Source organism: Merops nubicus, unplaced genomic scaffold, assembly GCF_000691845.1.
Source record: "Merops nubicus isolate BGI_N331 unplaced genomic scaffold, ASM69184v1 scaffold23889, whole genome shotgun sequence".
Classification (NCBI taxonomy): Eukaryota; Metazoa; Chordata; class Aves; order Coraciiformes; family Meropidae; genus Merops; species Merops nubicus.
The window spans coordinates 94,106-109,921 of NW_008632742.1; positions in this window are offsets into that span (position 1 = coordinate 94,106).

Consider the following 15,816-nt stretch of genomic DNA (forward strand, 5'->3'; position numbering starts at 1 on the left):
GGGGAGAGTGCAGCGACCCAGCCCATGGGGCTGAGAGAGGTCAGACCACAGCGGGTCAGTGGACCCGGTGATCTTCCAGCTGGCCTCTGTACCAGCTCTCGGGTTGAGCCTCAATATCTGTTGATGGAGCTAGAAGCCGGTTATGGACTAAAACTGGAGGTGCATGCCGTGTGAAGAAGAAAGCTAATTAGTGTTTCTCTGCAGCAAATGGATTAGATAAAGCAGGACTGAGGGAAGAGAGCCATGAGTAGAATAAAGACTGCAAGTTCTACCTAGGGAAAGCCTCTTGTTAAGCTGGTTTGTCTGCAGGCTGTGGTGGGCTCTTCTCCAGCATCACCTGCAGCTGCTGCCTGCGCAGTGAGATGAAGTGGGGCTGCACAGCTCGGGCAAGTGAATAGCTCCAGACCTCAACTGAGAGAAGTCTACAGCCCTGTTGCACCGACTAGTCCTTCCCTATCCATGACCTTCCACAGAAAAACCCTCACCTGCTGGCCAACTGGCCTGCAGGCCTGGGTCACAGCTGTGCTGGGCAGCTGGCCAGGAGGCGTGCAGGAGTCAGCTGGGGCAGGGGGCTTCACAAGCTGCCTAAGAAGGTGCAGCATGATGAAGAGGCAGCTGCTACTCCAAACTAATAGCAGGGAAAACTGCAGAGATTCCCCTTCCCTCTCATCCACTAGATGTTTATTCCCTTTGCTCTCCCACCCTTGCTTGTGTCAAGGGAATCCCGTGCAAGGACTCAGAGCCCTGGAAACAGCTGGTGGTGTTTGCAGGCCCTGGAGTACCGGTGTTACAAAGAACTTGCAGTGTATCCCCGGAGGATTTGTCATCTCCAGTTTGAAATCTGGGCTGTTTGGGCCAGAATAGGGGGTGATGGTGAGAAGAGAGCAGCTCCCAGATCATTCTAAAAGAACCAGATTTTTTTTTTCCTTTACAAATATTGATGGTTGGGCTCATGTGTTGTGTAGGTCTTTATTATATAGGTCACATATACCCCCTAGAAAGGAATATAAAACAAAGGAATACATAAAACTCTCTTCTCTGTGTGTGTCCAGTGTCATAGAAAAAGAGACGACTTTATGGGGAAGACAGGATGTAATTCAATTTAGTACAGTCTCATTAAAGAAGCATTATCAAAATTCCTTTTAGGAGAAGCTGGAGTAATCCATAAGATAGAGAAGGCCACTGGCCTTTAGAGCAAATCCCATTTATAATACCATAATCCTATGCAATCCCAGTTACAGAAGAATGCAATTGCTTCAAACAGTAATTCCCAGACAGCCAAGCTCCCTGGTGTGGGGTTATTTGTCCAGTGAGACACTGATGCTGCTCTTGCGACTCAGGGATGAAGTGTTAATTAATCACTCAGTTTTATGTACTAGGTGATCAGTTTTTACGAATCTCTCCACACAAGCACAGCACTGAAAGAAGAGGAATAAATGCACACTGTGACATGTACGTAAAGCACTGGGGATGAAAAAAGTTCCTGAAAGCAAGAGGAACACTCCCATGGCTACAACCCCGAAAGCTGCCTAGCAATTTATCACAATTCCAAGGTAATAGCAGCAGCCTCCTTCCCCTCTCTAGCCATGCAAGCTCCTTATTGTGGAAAGATTCTATTAGGAGTGAATAAAAGCAGTTTGACAGACTCATAAAGTAGAAAAGCTGGCAGAGGACAGTAGCTGAGCACCTCGCTTCCATGCAGCGGGTTGATGGGCTATCACCCACTTCAGCAATAAACCAAGCAGGTCAGTTGCATCCAGCTGTGGGCTGGAAATAAAATTGCACTCCCCAGCACCAAGGAAATTGCTCTTGGGTGGGGGGAATAAAGAAAACCAAAATATCCCTGACTCATCACTTGATACATTTAACAAGAAAAGTTTTCTCACCAGAATGGGATTAGAGACCACTTACACTGTGTGGTCCCCAGCAAGGGTGCCAGTGCCAGGCAGGGATGAGGGCCAGCCCCCAGCCTCCTTTGCCTCTCCACACCTGCTGGCTTTTGAAGATACTGGCAGCACCACTTTTTGGTTGGTTTGCACAGATCCGCTCAAATTCATTAGTACCAGGTGCAAGGTGAAGCATTCAGACGTTATCAGGCACATACTAAGAGAAGCCACCCAAAAAACTCACACGTATGTATGTGCCATGCTCTGCATTCAGTACCTGCCTCTTGATAAATTTTATTCTCCAGCTACAGGGTGGTCTAGGAAATCACAGAATCAGACCTCTAAGATCAAGTTCAACCATAAATGGAAACCAAGGCCTGGTGTTGCCCTTACAAAGAACAGCTTGCAGGAACTGTGTTTTCTGTTAGGTCTGTCATGGCCCTCGTGCAGCTCCCAAGTCTCCAGCCTCATTATACCTGCACTTACCAAAGCAATTTTCGGCCCATCGCTGTGTGGCCAAATTGCTCATTTTTATTGTTTAAACTAATGGATTTTGTGGGCGGTTGGTAAGCTGTTAAAAATTACTCCAGGCAGCAAGATTGAAAATATCCTAATGACATATGAGAACAGATGATTACAAATAGCGCTCTGTGCAGCGTCCTGGTTTCATTCCTCTACAGTTTTTCCACCACTTGAAAATGAGGGTCTCAGCTCAGTCAGGCCAGGATGGCTCTTCTTTCTTGGTGCTCCCCAGTAATTCCCTCTTCCACCTTCTTAAGAAAAGAAGCAAGCACTTAAATCTTCCCTGCAATGTTCCACAGTCCTAGGAAATTTATTTCCCTGACTATACAGAAAAATCTTTTAAGGTTCCAAATATAAGTATTGGGATTTATATAGAGGTAATAAAATATTCTGGCTTGAATATGATTCTTAGTTAAAGCAGAGTTAGAGAATGAGTCTCCCTAACTACTGCCTCCCACGTTTGCAACCCAGTTTCTCTAAGGTAACTCAATGGAGAAGAGCATCCACACTGGTTTCAGATAGGGTATCACCTAGACCAAAATAGGGTATCACTCTTTTTAAATTCTGCTAACAGATAAGTGTGTAAAAAAAGAAAAGCGAAAGAGAAAACTAGCTGGCACAGGGCAGAGACCTCTCAGCAGGGGCTGACCGGCGTCTGCAGGAAGCAGATCCTTGAAATAGCTGTGATGATGCTGCTGGTCCAGAAGGAGACGTGGTGATTATGGCTGTTTTGAGTGCCTGGTCACCACACCGGGTCTGTCTAACTCTGCCTAAGCCCTACTCCAGGCTACAGCTCTGGGGAGCATTTCAAGTGTGGGATACTTTTTCCTCTTAATTAGGATGAGGGCTGGGGAGAGAAAGACAAAAATCTCACTTACCCCATCTGCTGCTTCTCTAAAAAGGGTTTATGGAAAACGCCCTGCACCCCTCCAGGCCCTGCACAGCGATGAGCACAAACCTGAGCGGTGGTCCCTGCCAGGCTGGCGGGAGGAAACCAAGCTCTGGCAATTAAATTAGATTTCTAGAGCCTCTTGGGGAAAGAAAAAAAAACAAAACAAAACACTAGAACAAACAAATACCAAAGAAGCTGGATTTATTTTCCTTTTAACAGCCTTGTCTGTCAACTTTATTTATAAAAATTGAGGTGCTGGGGGAGGGGAAAGATCTATTTTTATGATTTTTGTGTGTGTGAAGAAGCTGGCTGGCCCTTGGGGAGCAGGGGAGGAGACCACACCCACTGTGGGTCATGCTGGTTGGCCCCAGGGCAGCAGGCTCTGGAGGTTCTTGGCCTGGTGGCTCTGGCAGATGACTGGTGCAGTCACTTGTCACTGTGATGTCACTAGCAGCCCGCAGCTCGGATGGAGCTGGAAGGCCAGGGCAGCGCTGGCAGGAGGATGCTGAGCCCTGAGTCTCGGCCTGCCATGGGGCTGTGCTGGCCCACGCTGGCCATCCTGAGTATGTTGGTCCTTCACCCCACTTTAGTGGCCAAGGGGCACAGCACTGGGTGTCTGTAACGTTCAGGCAACATGAGGATGCACCAACATTTTAGGCTAGCTGGGATCCAGCCCAAGAAAAATGAGTTTGATGTTACAAAATCATACCAGCAATAGAGAGGACTAGAATCCTACACCATGACTTACCTGCGTGCTTGCCCTGCGACCACCTGGAGGAACTCTGCTTATTGGAACTGTAAGGGCTGGCTCTGGGGGGGATGGGCCATGACCATACTGGCTTTAGCACAAGGGGAGTTATTATGGAGCCCCTGGTCTGCTGCCAGTGCTCTCTGACACAGCACAACAAAAGATGATCATCACCTGCCTTGCAGGTATCATCGCTGGAAGCAGCAGAATAATGTCTCCCCAGAGCTGACAGAAACAATGAGCAACAAGAGACTGAGCTGCAATTAGCCCAGTCTTGTTTTTAAATATCATTTGTACCCATTACCTATACAGAATGTTGTAATAGGGTTTGTCTATTGTTTTTCTGGCATAGAAAACTTAATTGCCCGAGCACTTGGCTGGTCTGGGCAATAGGGTTGGTAGAAAGTCTGCTGTGAAAGTCTGTGGGCTGCCAAAATTCAACAGCCAAAAGAGTTCAACACAGTCAACGATAGCCAACATGGTTAACAGTCTGTGTTTTTCAAAGCCTAAATTCTACATGGTTGGTATAAAAAAGGTATATAAAATCCAGATATATAGAATGAAACTCTCTGTTGAATGGCCCAGGGTAGGTGTTAACCTTAAAAGTCCCCGTGAACAAAGGGGAAGTCGGGAGGAGCAAGCCCATGACAGGCAGCAAAGAAGAGCTGCTTTCCCTCAAAGAGGGCTGGCCAAGCCTCCCTCTGCTGCTTGCCAAGGGCAGCCCTAAAGCTGCAGCTCTGGCCTGATCCAGAGAGGGTGTCAAGGCATCCTCTATCAGCTCTGCTGACAACAGGGCACACTAAACTTTCATGTGCTCACAGAGAGTGGAGCCTCTTCTGAGGGAAGGGAACACCTGGAGCCACAAAAAAAATTCATCCGTGATGCAAATCCCACTTATGATCTGTAGTTTGAAAACAGCCAACATCCCCACCCTGACCCTCTTCAACGCATAGGACCTGCCCTAAGCAGGGCTGGAGGACACCTTCCAAAGGGTGTAGAACCCACCAATGGAGGCTTAAACTACAGAGGTAAAAGTCCGATTTGCACTGCACAGTACTGGCATGGCCAAGGCTCTCCTAAGCCAACCCACAGGAGAACAGAAAGAATAAGGAATAGCAGAAAGGCACAAATGGTTGTGCAGTGTCAGAGCAAGGGTCCGCCTAAGGCCAGCATCCTGCTTCCCATGGCAACCTAAAATGGAAGGCTGGGGAAGGGTGTAGAAAGTTCCTAGATATCCACTATTCTTTCCCCAAGACATGTCAGTTTTTCAGGACTCCTTGAAAGGTGCTAGTGATTGAGTGTATGGTAGCTGGTGCAAGCCTCAGAGAATATTTAATATACTCAACACCTGGTCCTGAGAGTCACATCTAGAACTTGGTGGTGCAAGGTGGGGCTTTGATGGGATGCAGGCACAGAGGTCCTCTTTATAATAGAAACACCACAGCAGAGCATGTCTAGCCAGGGTAACTGCTACTGCCTTTGGCCTATATTGGCATTCGAATGCAGAATCACATTTGTGACACAGAAGCATTAGTAGAAAACCTTTTAGGCAAGCAGTAGGTCCGAGAATAAATCTTTTAATTTGGCTGAACATAGACCAATCCCACCAGAGGACTGAATCGGCATTCTGAGCATGACTTTGATCAAATCATATAATGCTCAGACATAATGGTTAAACAGCATAATGGAAATCAGAATGAGAACTTTGTGGATTCCACAGAACTCCCACCTTCTGGCAATATTAAGGAATTGGCATTCAGGGTGATTCTAGTTGAAGCTGCTGCTGAGCTCACAGTTAAGCTAAACAATATAAATGCAGATTGAAGGCAGCTTTGGCTGTCACATCTAAACTCCAGACAAAAAATTAGTCTCAGTACTATGACAAGTGGGTAAATGGTGGTTTGGACTTTTCTCTGTAAGGCCACATTAAAAAAAAAATATGTGCAATTAGAAATCTATTGGCCGGCTGACAGTCCCAGTAACAGTAGACCAACCTAGGTACACTGAGCCTCAGGTACTAGCTGAGGGAATGGGCTCAAGTTCAATGAGCTTCCACACCTCACTCACCCATGTTGCCACCCCAGGCTAAACTCCATTGGCCTCTAAGTCCCTTCTGCCCTTGAAGCAAAGCCACATGAATCCCATTCTGGGAAGATGCCTGTGATTTCACACTGCTGCTCCTGGGACAGAAGAGGTACAAGGAGACAAGAAGACCAGGCAGTGCCCATCCCTCCGCAGGGTGCTGCAGGTAGATGTGGATTGGCGACCTGCAGAGCAGGATGGCATGTTTTGCTAAGTTTGGACAATCAAGGCGGCTGAGGTTTTTCTTGTAAGCCTGAGAAAATTCACAGAAGCATCTGTCAAATAGCAAATGTTTATAGTTAGTGGATTCTGTTGGCTGCTCGCCTGGACAAGTATGTAAACATCAGCAAACTGTCTCACAACAGCTCTGAACTATGCCAGGCCTGACAGGGCGTATGGACAGAGATTATGATCCAATCTGTAGCTCAGCTTAGGCGTATGGACAGGCTTGTTAACCTATGGGGTTCGGGGGGCTGTCTCTTGGCTGCTAGAAAAGGCTGTAAAACTTTGCAATAAACGGATTTGACTGCTGACCCCCTGGAGTGCTTCTCTTCTCTCTGGAGCTCCTTCCCAACAGGTAGATGTGAAAGGAAGCCAAGACTTTTGTTCCTGTCTTTCCTGAAGTGTGGGTTCAACCCCACGCCCACCTACCAACTTGAGTCCATTCAAGGTACCATAAAGAAGAGATCCAGCTCTTCCATGATATCAGAGCATGAGGAGGGAGTTAGTCTCATCATAGTTTCTATTTTCTAGTGATAAGCCCAGCAATAGGAGCCTTCCTCAGCATATGGGACACAAGAGTCCTCAAGTCCTCAGCTGCAGAGATTTCAGACACATTTTTCCCATTTATCCCAGCAGAGCAGCCTACCCACACAGTGAGATAGCTGTTCAGCACTGGGAGGAAGCTCTTCTGCTTAGCTTGTGCCATCTTACAGCATCGAGGTAGCAGAACCCAGGAGAAAAAAAATCTGAAGAATGTTCCTGTAAGATAGTCATGAAGGTTTGGACTTTTTTTTTTTTTTCATCCAGATGGGGAAAGTTGTGCAGTTCTCTGTTAAAAATCAGCTTAATATAGAATAAACAAGGGGCAAAAACCTCAGCTGTATTTTTATGAGCAGAAGATTAAACCTTGCACAGTTTATGGAAGAAGTAGACATAGAAACCTACTTTCTGGGGAGGATTTATTGCCCTACTTTAAGAGGAAGCAGAGACAGAGCTCTGAGGCCCTGAGGATATGGAATAAACAGCCACATCCTCGGTTTTTCTTACTGATTTGCTCTAGAGGGCTTTCCAACCATTATCCTGACTGCAAGACCTCATCTGAGCCTTGGGAATCAAACACATTTAAGAAAGAACCCACAGCTTTCATGCACATCAGTCTTCTGTTGATCTGCCTAAAATCATGAGCCCTGGCATATGGCTTTGGTAGCCCTGTAACAAGTTCTGTTGAAAGCAGGAGTGTTCTGCAGCATCAGCAGCCCTGGGCACCCAAGCCACGTGCCTGAGCAATGCAAGATCCTGAGACTTGGCTGTGCTGTGCACTCTTAACTGCTCCCGGCTGCAGGACCCTGCAGGGATGCTCCAAGCTTGCTTCCAAGCACTGGGCTCCAGTCGTGTGGACTACAGCCTTCTTGCTGTGCTGTGGGCAAAGCACAAGGTGAGATACTTGTGCCAGTAGTCCAGTCCATCATCAGCCCAAACGAAATAACTACTGCTGCTGAGATAAACACAGAGCAGAAGATCACAGTGCCCTTTTGTGATTACAAAATCATCCTTAAAAAAAGCCAAGTGCTTCCACAGCATGCTTGTGAAAGCAAGCCATTTTGTGTCAATCCTGCCAGGCTAGCATACTTAAATACATACTGTCTCATAATGCAATGTCTGTCCGAAGGCAAGACACCAAGAATCAGTGTTTGAGACTTAGAAGTGAGCACAAAGGTTCCATTTTTCCTCAGTAAACTCTCTTTCTTAGACCAATAGTACGCAAAAACACAAACACATCTAATACCTAATCAAACAATTTCTCATGCTGAGTGGGAAGGAAGACACAAAATGCTACTGTTAGTTCTATTTTGAAATAATTGGGACCTTTTTGAGGCCCACAGCTCTGTAGCTTTATAAAATACGCAAGATTCTCATTAACATAGACTTTTAAATATAAAAGTTCAAATTTAAATACACAACTCTGGCAATGTTGTAAGTCAAAGGCCATAATAAAAACAAGCCTCTGTCTCCCAGTCAACTACATTATGAATACACACTTGTAGATGCATCTCTGTGAACCTATAATTATAATAAACACGAAATATACACACAAAGTAGGTAAGTCAGTGTTAGCTGAATGGCATTTTAAATGGCTCCATATGCTTTTGACTAAGCTACTTTGTAATTGTACACAATAAAGTTCTCAACGTTTTGCTACTGCATAGTGTTTCCTTCAGTTTTATAGTGCTGTATCCTATTACACAACTCAAGAACAAACTCTGGCTCTATTAGCACAAAACTGTGGATGTGTTTGTAAGTCTGATCTGATTATTTTCCTCCAGCCTGGCTGCAGACTGCATAAGCTGCAAACACTTCAAAAGTCTCTTTTTCAATCAGCTTTGATGGCACTTCTTAGCTAAAGGAAAATCTGGCTCAACCTTGGCACTTCTTCAGTAATAAAAAATTAGACCTCAATAAGCATTGTTACTCTTTTCTTATCTGTGAGAAAAGGTCTTAGTTTAAGTGGAGGCAAGGTGTTGTCTCTGTGAGCATATAATGTCACGTTGGTTCCTTTTCAGCTTGGGACCCTTCAGCTCAGGACTTCATGGAAGTGAGGAGTGTACACTTCTCAACATTGCAAAATAAATGCAAGTTCTTCCAGGGCTGAATTAGACAGAGCTGCTCAAGCAATTGGAAAAAAGAGCAGGAGAACCATGAAATATAAAAGCTGTTCTGCATGAAGAGTGCCAAGACACGTAGGAAACTTCATGCTGCTGCTGCTGCTGCTTTTGATGAACAGAAAGCTGGCGTGACATCTGGCTCATCCTACCTTAGCAATTAATGCAGTGCAATAAGTGTGGATCTGCCGATCAAAGTATTTGGTCCTGAGGCATCTCACATCCCCATTATGACCTAAATTCAAGGTGCATATTTCAGAGTACCTATAATCCAGCCTCCAGGGCTAAACAATTTGACTGCACATATGGTCTGGCACTTTCAGGAGCCAAGTGACCCCACCAAACCTTGTCTCTCTCACTTGTCATCCCTTCTAGAAAGTACTGTGCTGTCCTTTCATCTGTCTTCTGGCAGCGTGTCACTCACTGCCCACATCAGTCTGTGCATATATCATCTCCCTTTTAAGGCTTAATGCCAGAAAATCTCTCCTGTCTTTTCTGGTGCTGCTCCTGAGTGGACCACAAAGCTGGCTTCTCCATCCAGCTCCCTGCTTCTGTTTGGACAGCGTGATCTGCAAGGGGCTGTGGGCTTAGGGCTGAGGGTGAAGGGTGGGAGTCTAATCCTGAGGCAGTACTGGGAAGACACCTGACATCTGTTGTCTTGGACTGCTTTTTTTCCAAAGGATGAGGACACCAGGATTTCTTCTTACCATGCTTGCACTCCTCTGCCTGAGCGTGACCAATGGCCTTGGGAATATGTGATGCCCCATGAGACCACATCACCCTTGGGGTGCTTGGCAAACATCCAGCTGAATGTGGGTGGCCACAGTCAGGGCCATCAGATGTGAGCAGACTCCAGTGTTCCATGTCACCTTTTGGGAGCTTATTACTAGGGTCAGAAATAGACCTACTGCCCTGGAGCCACTCACCATGGAAGTCCTGCCAATCAACCATTACCCAGTTTCCCAGTTTGAGGTGAGCAAGACTGCCAGGATAAGGCAGTGCTCAAAGTTTTTGAAAGCATCCTCCAGGCTCACTTTGAGTAATGCACATGGGAGAGGCTGCCAAAATAATGCAGGTCTCCTGGCCTTTGCTCCCCATGGCAGCCAGCATTGTGCGAGATGCTGGCTGGGCTCACCTTGCCGTCCTGAGCTCACCTCAGGGAGGCTCTGACTGCACCCACCTCCAAGGCTGCCTAGGCATACATGGGCCTTTGTGGACCCTCACAATATAGTTATGGACTTCTCTGCAGAAGGACTCATGTCACTGATGGCATCTACTCCCAGCCTTGGATTCAACGTCTTTATTGATCTCTTTCTTTTTAAGCCTTCATCATGTGCATGGTGGAAATCAAATGACTCTTTCTTGCTGGAAGGAGTGCCCTGTGTGACTGACAGGGTGCCAGTCCTACCATGGCATCCAGCTCATGGAGCTAATGGCTGTCATTGATGAGGGCCACAAAAACACTGGGGAGGGGATTGCATGGTGGGGTAAGGAACATACTTAATGACTGGTGCTTTTGTCATTTTAGTAAATGTAATGTCAATACAAAAAGACTCCCAGTGTTTCTCCCTGTCACCATTCTCCACTCCCTTTCCTCAGAGGAGATTTATTTTTGCCTTCCTACACCCTCCTCTAAGATTTGCCTACTCCATTCTCTCACTCCTGAGTAATACGCAATCTACGCGTGTGGGGCAAGCAGGGTTACTGAGAGTACACCTTCCCTGCCCCTCTCTGGTTTGGGCCCTTACATCTCTGCCAGACATCAGTGCACTTTTGAAACAGATGTTGCAAGTTCATGTTCTCTGGATCATGAAAGTGTGATCTATCTTACGTACACCAAAACCCCTCTGAGAAACAAACACACCAGCAGAGGAGATGGAGGCTCTCCGGGGGTTGTTTCAAACCCTCGCACCACAGTTCCTAACCGAACCACTAGAGTCAACACAGTGCCTCTTTTTCAGGTGTGACACACAGTCAGTCTTTCCTGTCTTCCTCTCCTCTCCCTTTCCACCCCTCCTTCCCACTCAATAAGAAATGTTCACACCAGCCTCAAAATGCCAAGTGATTTTTCAGCTATTCACATCTTGAATGTAGATCAAGCTAAAAACAGTTGAACCTAAGTCAGCTCATCAAGAACCGAGGTTTGCTTTTGCCTGACAAACAATTACAGATATTTTTTTACCCCTTGGACTGCCCTGAGTTTGCTCATGATAACAACTTTCCCCATCTAACAAGAGTACAAGGCTAGCCTTTGAATTCACCATACACACCACCACAAAGCAAAAGCTGTGTTAGGTCTTCTTACTGCCAGCCCAGTCATACGAGTCTAAGCCATAGAGTTTGTCAATGCCTTTATGCTTTTACTCTGTGCATTACAGCTAGTCAAGTCAAGCAAATGAGTCAGCTCGACCCCAAATTTATGCATTCGGCCACAGGAATTGCATGCTAAACTAGATCACTGCTGACTGAAATGAGAGAGGAGAGACAGCCCATGTGGTAGGCTGAGGGGGGCTGTAGTGGTTACAGACATCTCCCGTGGCAGTACAAATGATAAAAATCCCAGTCAGGGAATTACAGCCTTGGCCTGAATAGGAGAAAATCATCTTTCCAGACTCTGGGTTCCTCTTGCTTCCTTTTATCTGTTTACAGTGTAAGCATCTGCTTCTGAGTAGCCTTCCCATCTACCATCATCGGTCTCAGGGATCCACTCTCCAAGTGTTGCTCGTAGCTACATGATATAAATTTAAAATGAGGTAAGGCAAGTAATTAAGGACGCTAGCTGAAGGGATCACTAGCTCTGCAACGAGGACTCTGGGTCAAACCTGGGAGCAAGAGTACCAAATTAGAGCACAGTAGCTAGCAAAAACAGAGGCTTTGTAAAACAATACATGTATTCATTGACCAGCTGGCCAAAAAGGAACCCCAGTAGGTAAATATACTGACAGAAGAGTCCAGTTTAAGGGTAGAAAAAAAAGCAGGGATTGCTACAGGAACCAGTTTGAGCCTTTTGTTCAAAATACCTGGACAGTAAGGACATTTGGAAAGCTTTTGATGATTGCTTCAGAAAGTTTCACTCAACAGTAAATGTTTAGTTTATTGCTGCAAAGCTGCAACATTCTCTTTTCCATTCTGAATGTGAGACACCGCCTTCACCTCTATGCCTACAAACAATTAATTAGAGAGCTGGTGTGTGGATGCTGCATTTCACACTGGTGGAAAAACGGTAGCACAGGAGGTTCAGGGCGTGAGTTAGGAGGCCAGCCATCCTACGCTCACTCCATGCAGAAGGAGACAGAGCTTCTGGAGTGAGTCAGGGAAGGCAGACTTGAATGTCTCCCCCCTTTCAGGGCTGGATGCTGCAGAGGAGATTAGATCTGAATCCTTCCCAGTCAGAGAGACAGTTTCTGCACTAGCTATCTGCAGGCACAGTGCATCACAGGCTCCAGCTCGCTCAGAAATAACTCAGTTGTAATGAAAGAGGACCTACATTTAGAAATACAGAAAGACAGGTACCAGTTTTTACAGAGTAGGTGCAAAGTGGTGTAAAGGTATAAAATGTTAAGGCAGGAGGAAGGGGCAATCAAAACAAAAACTAAGGGTTCAAGCTGACTATCAGTGTACTGCTGGAATTGCCAGGAAAGGTCTTCCTCCTTCCCAGGGAACCCTGACTAGCTCTGTAAGGAGAAACAGGAGTGGAGAAGAAACCACTGAGGCTGACTTGCAGTCCCCAAGATATCCCAGCTAGCTGATGATGCACAACAATTTTGCCTTGTACTACAAAAAGTTTTTGCCTGCTGGTACCTGTCCTCAAATGAGCCACAAGCAAACCCTACACCAAACAGTGTGATGCACAGCTGGGTAGGGAGAGAGAGGGATGAGGAGAAGTTCTTTTTTCATTTGAGCAGATCGAAACACAGATGGAAAATAAAGTGTGCCTAAAACATCCACATTCTGCTGCCCAGTTCATTAGAGGAAGAGTTTCAGACTATTGCACTGTTACCCAACATTAATGTGGAACTAAGCCAGAAATAGTCACAAGTGACAACTTATGGAAACCTCAGCAAGGAGACAGACCAAAAAAAAAAAAAAAAATCAGTGTTTCAGGATCCTATTTTTAACCTCCTAAAAAAAACATTTACACATCCCACATATTAGCTACATAACTCTCTTCCTAACACTAAGAAGCCAAGAACCTTCTCCATCACATGGCATCTAAAGAGCTCATCAACCCACTTGGAAACAGCAAAGAAAACATAATTCACAGAGTCATTGGGGTGCGAGGGTGTGACCCAAGGTTTACAAAGTCGTGATGCTGGGTGCAGAACTGCCATTCATCACCTCAAGCACAGCCAGAGCTGGAAGGCACCTTCTGAACCTCACGGGCTGTCGGTCCTGGATAGGGAAAAGTAAATGGACCTTTACACCGCAGGCCCTCAGCTTGCACTCACTGCTGCAGGGGCTCGAGGGGGCAGAGAGCATCATCAGGTCCCTAAAGGGGATAACAAAATTCAGCAACAAGAGGTCCACAAGTAAATACATACCAAAGGAACTAGGTGAGGACGTACCCTCTAACAGCCCAAATACACTCCCTGGGAAGGTGAGGAGAGTCGGTGGGAAGGACTGCCACTGGTAGCCTGGCTCGCAGGCTCACCTCAAATGGCATCTCCTGCTGGCACTGTCAGAGTGAAGGTGCTGGGAGCTGAGATGGCCCATTAATCTGATTCAGGAGGGCATTCATCATGTTATAAATAACCTTCAGGGGGGAAAAAAAAAGCCCTTCCATGACTGCAGAAATTGAGAGAGGCACAGAGAGCATTTACTCTCCTGGGAGCTTCAGCAGTGCTGACCACCTCAGGAGCTGCTTAATTCACCATTAAGTCCATTCCCCCGGGGCTCTCTGCAGCCAGCTAGCACTGGAGAAGCACTGGGGGAAATATTTCAGATGGACTGACAGCGGAGATCACTAGCAGGGTCATTTTGCTGCTCTCTTCTGCTGCTCCATGTACATTAGAATATCAACATGAAATTTCAGATGATGGCAATTCTGGAGCAGGACTGAGTACTGAAACAGAAGGATAACTGCAGTGCTGACACAGAATAGACCCTGGCCAGGGAGAGGTTAGGGGTGTGCAGGGCTGGTGTTCCCTTCAGTGATCAAAGTTAAAGCAAGCAGCGTGGAATGTGAGGAACATGCAGGAACACACCCAATGCTGCCACAGGGTGCAACACCTTGGACATTGCTGAGCTAGTGGTTTGCTTCTCCCCCGTGTGAAGAGCCAGTCCATGCTGTGCTGTGTCAGCCAGTCACTGCAGCAGCCAAGATGCCTATCACAGGACATGGTGACTCAGAGCCAGGGAGGAGGACACATCAGCTGCCACAGTCTGGGTCACCTGGCCACCACATAGCGGTGATGAAGAGACTCATCCCTGTGAGTGCTCAGGTGGAGGGGTGCAAGGTGTAGGTGTTCAGGAAGGTACAAGCAAGCTTGCACCACTTGGTAGCACCAAAGCTTGGGGGCCAGCTGCTGAACACAGCCACTGCATTCTTTGCTTGCACCCCTCCCATGGAGCATTCACCTGTGCAATGTGGCCACCACTGCTGTCACCTCTGCCTAACACCCATGTTTGTGTGTGCATTTGCTGTCTCTCTGCCCACAAGCTCCTTCACACACTAGAGGGCATTTTGGACCTGGCAATACCTTTTTTTTACAGCAGCATCAAGGTACTGTGGCATTCAAATTCCAGTTAGGACACTTCTGCTCTAACAGGGTTTGTAGTCAACAGGACCAAAGCAGCTAAAGAACATGAAGAAAAGAACTTGCTTTTTTTATATAGCCTCAAGTCTTTTTGTTAGTGCTACCTAAAAGGAGAGGGATGCTCGACCTGCAGTTACCAGGCAACAGCCAGGAGTTATGTTTTTTTTTTGGAGTTTACCCAGTGGACTTGTCAGCTGAGAGTTTCTGGCCCTGAGAAGAGATGGGGAGGCTGGAAGCCTTGGGTAAGGAGGAGGAGGCACAAGAAGCCTGCAGATGATTAATTCTTCACTAGTCACTCAGATTTCTGCCCTTTTCTGTCTCTACAAGAAGACATTAGCTGGCTCATTGTTAAGGATGCTGGAGCTGTGCTCAGACACTACCCCTATAGTCAGAGGTGGGCATCAAAACAGATTTTTCAGACCAGTTGAGATCTCTCTCCCCCTGAAAAAACAAAACAAAACAAAACAACCCAACCTTGATCACTTGAAACTCACTTCAAAATCCTGTAAGCAAATCCTATGACTTAGCATAGTAAATTTGCTGTGAGCTTTCCTGGGAGGAAGAAGGCAGAGGCTAAGCTGGGCTGTTCGCCCCTCTCATTTGTCCTGCATTTTCTCCTCAGCACTGGGCACACAGCCAGCACACACTCCTCCCCTGCTTACAGGGAGAGCCTGGTTTCTCCTGGGGTTTGATTTGTCTTTTGTGGATTTTATGATACTGAAATAAAACCCTGGGGGAAAAAAAAAAAGTGAAAGCTATCATTTCCGTAATGCTGGAATGAAGCAGTTAAGTGTGCGAGGGGAAAAAAAAAAAAAAAAAAAAAAAAAAAAAAAGAAGGAAAGAGACAAAAAAGCCAACACAGCCTTACACCCTGTCTCCAGAGAGCATCACTGCCTCTGCTTGGCTTGGCAGGACCAACCCGTGCCATGAGGATACACATCAGGGAGCTTGCCACAATGTCAGTGCTGTAGGTTCTCCCTAGCTCAGCCCAGGCTCCAGCCAGCCCTCTTGGCCAGCCTCTGGAGGTGCAAGCTTCTTTTGCTGACTG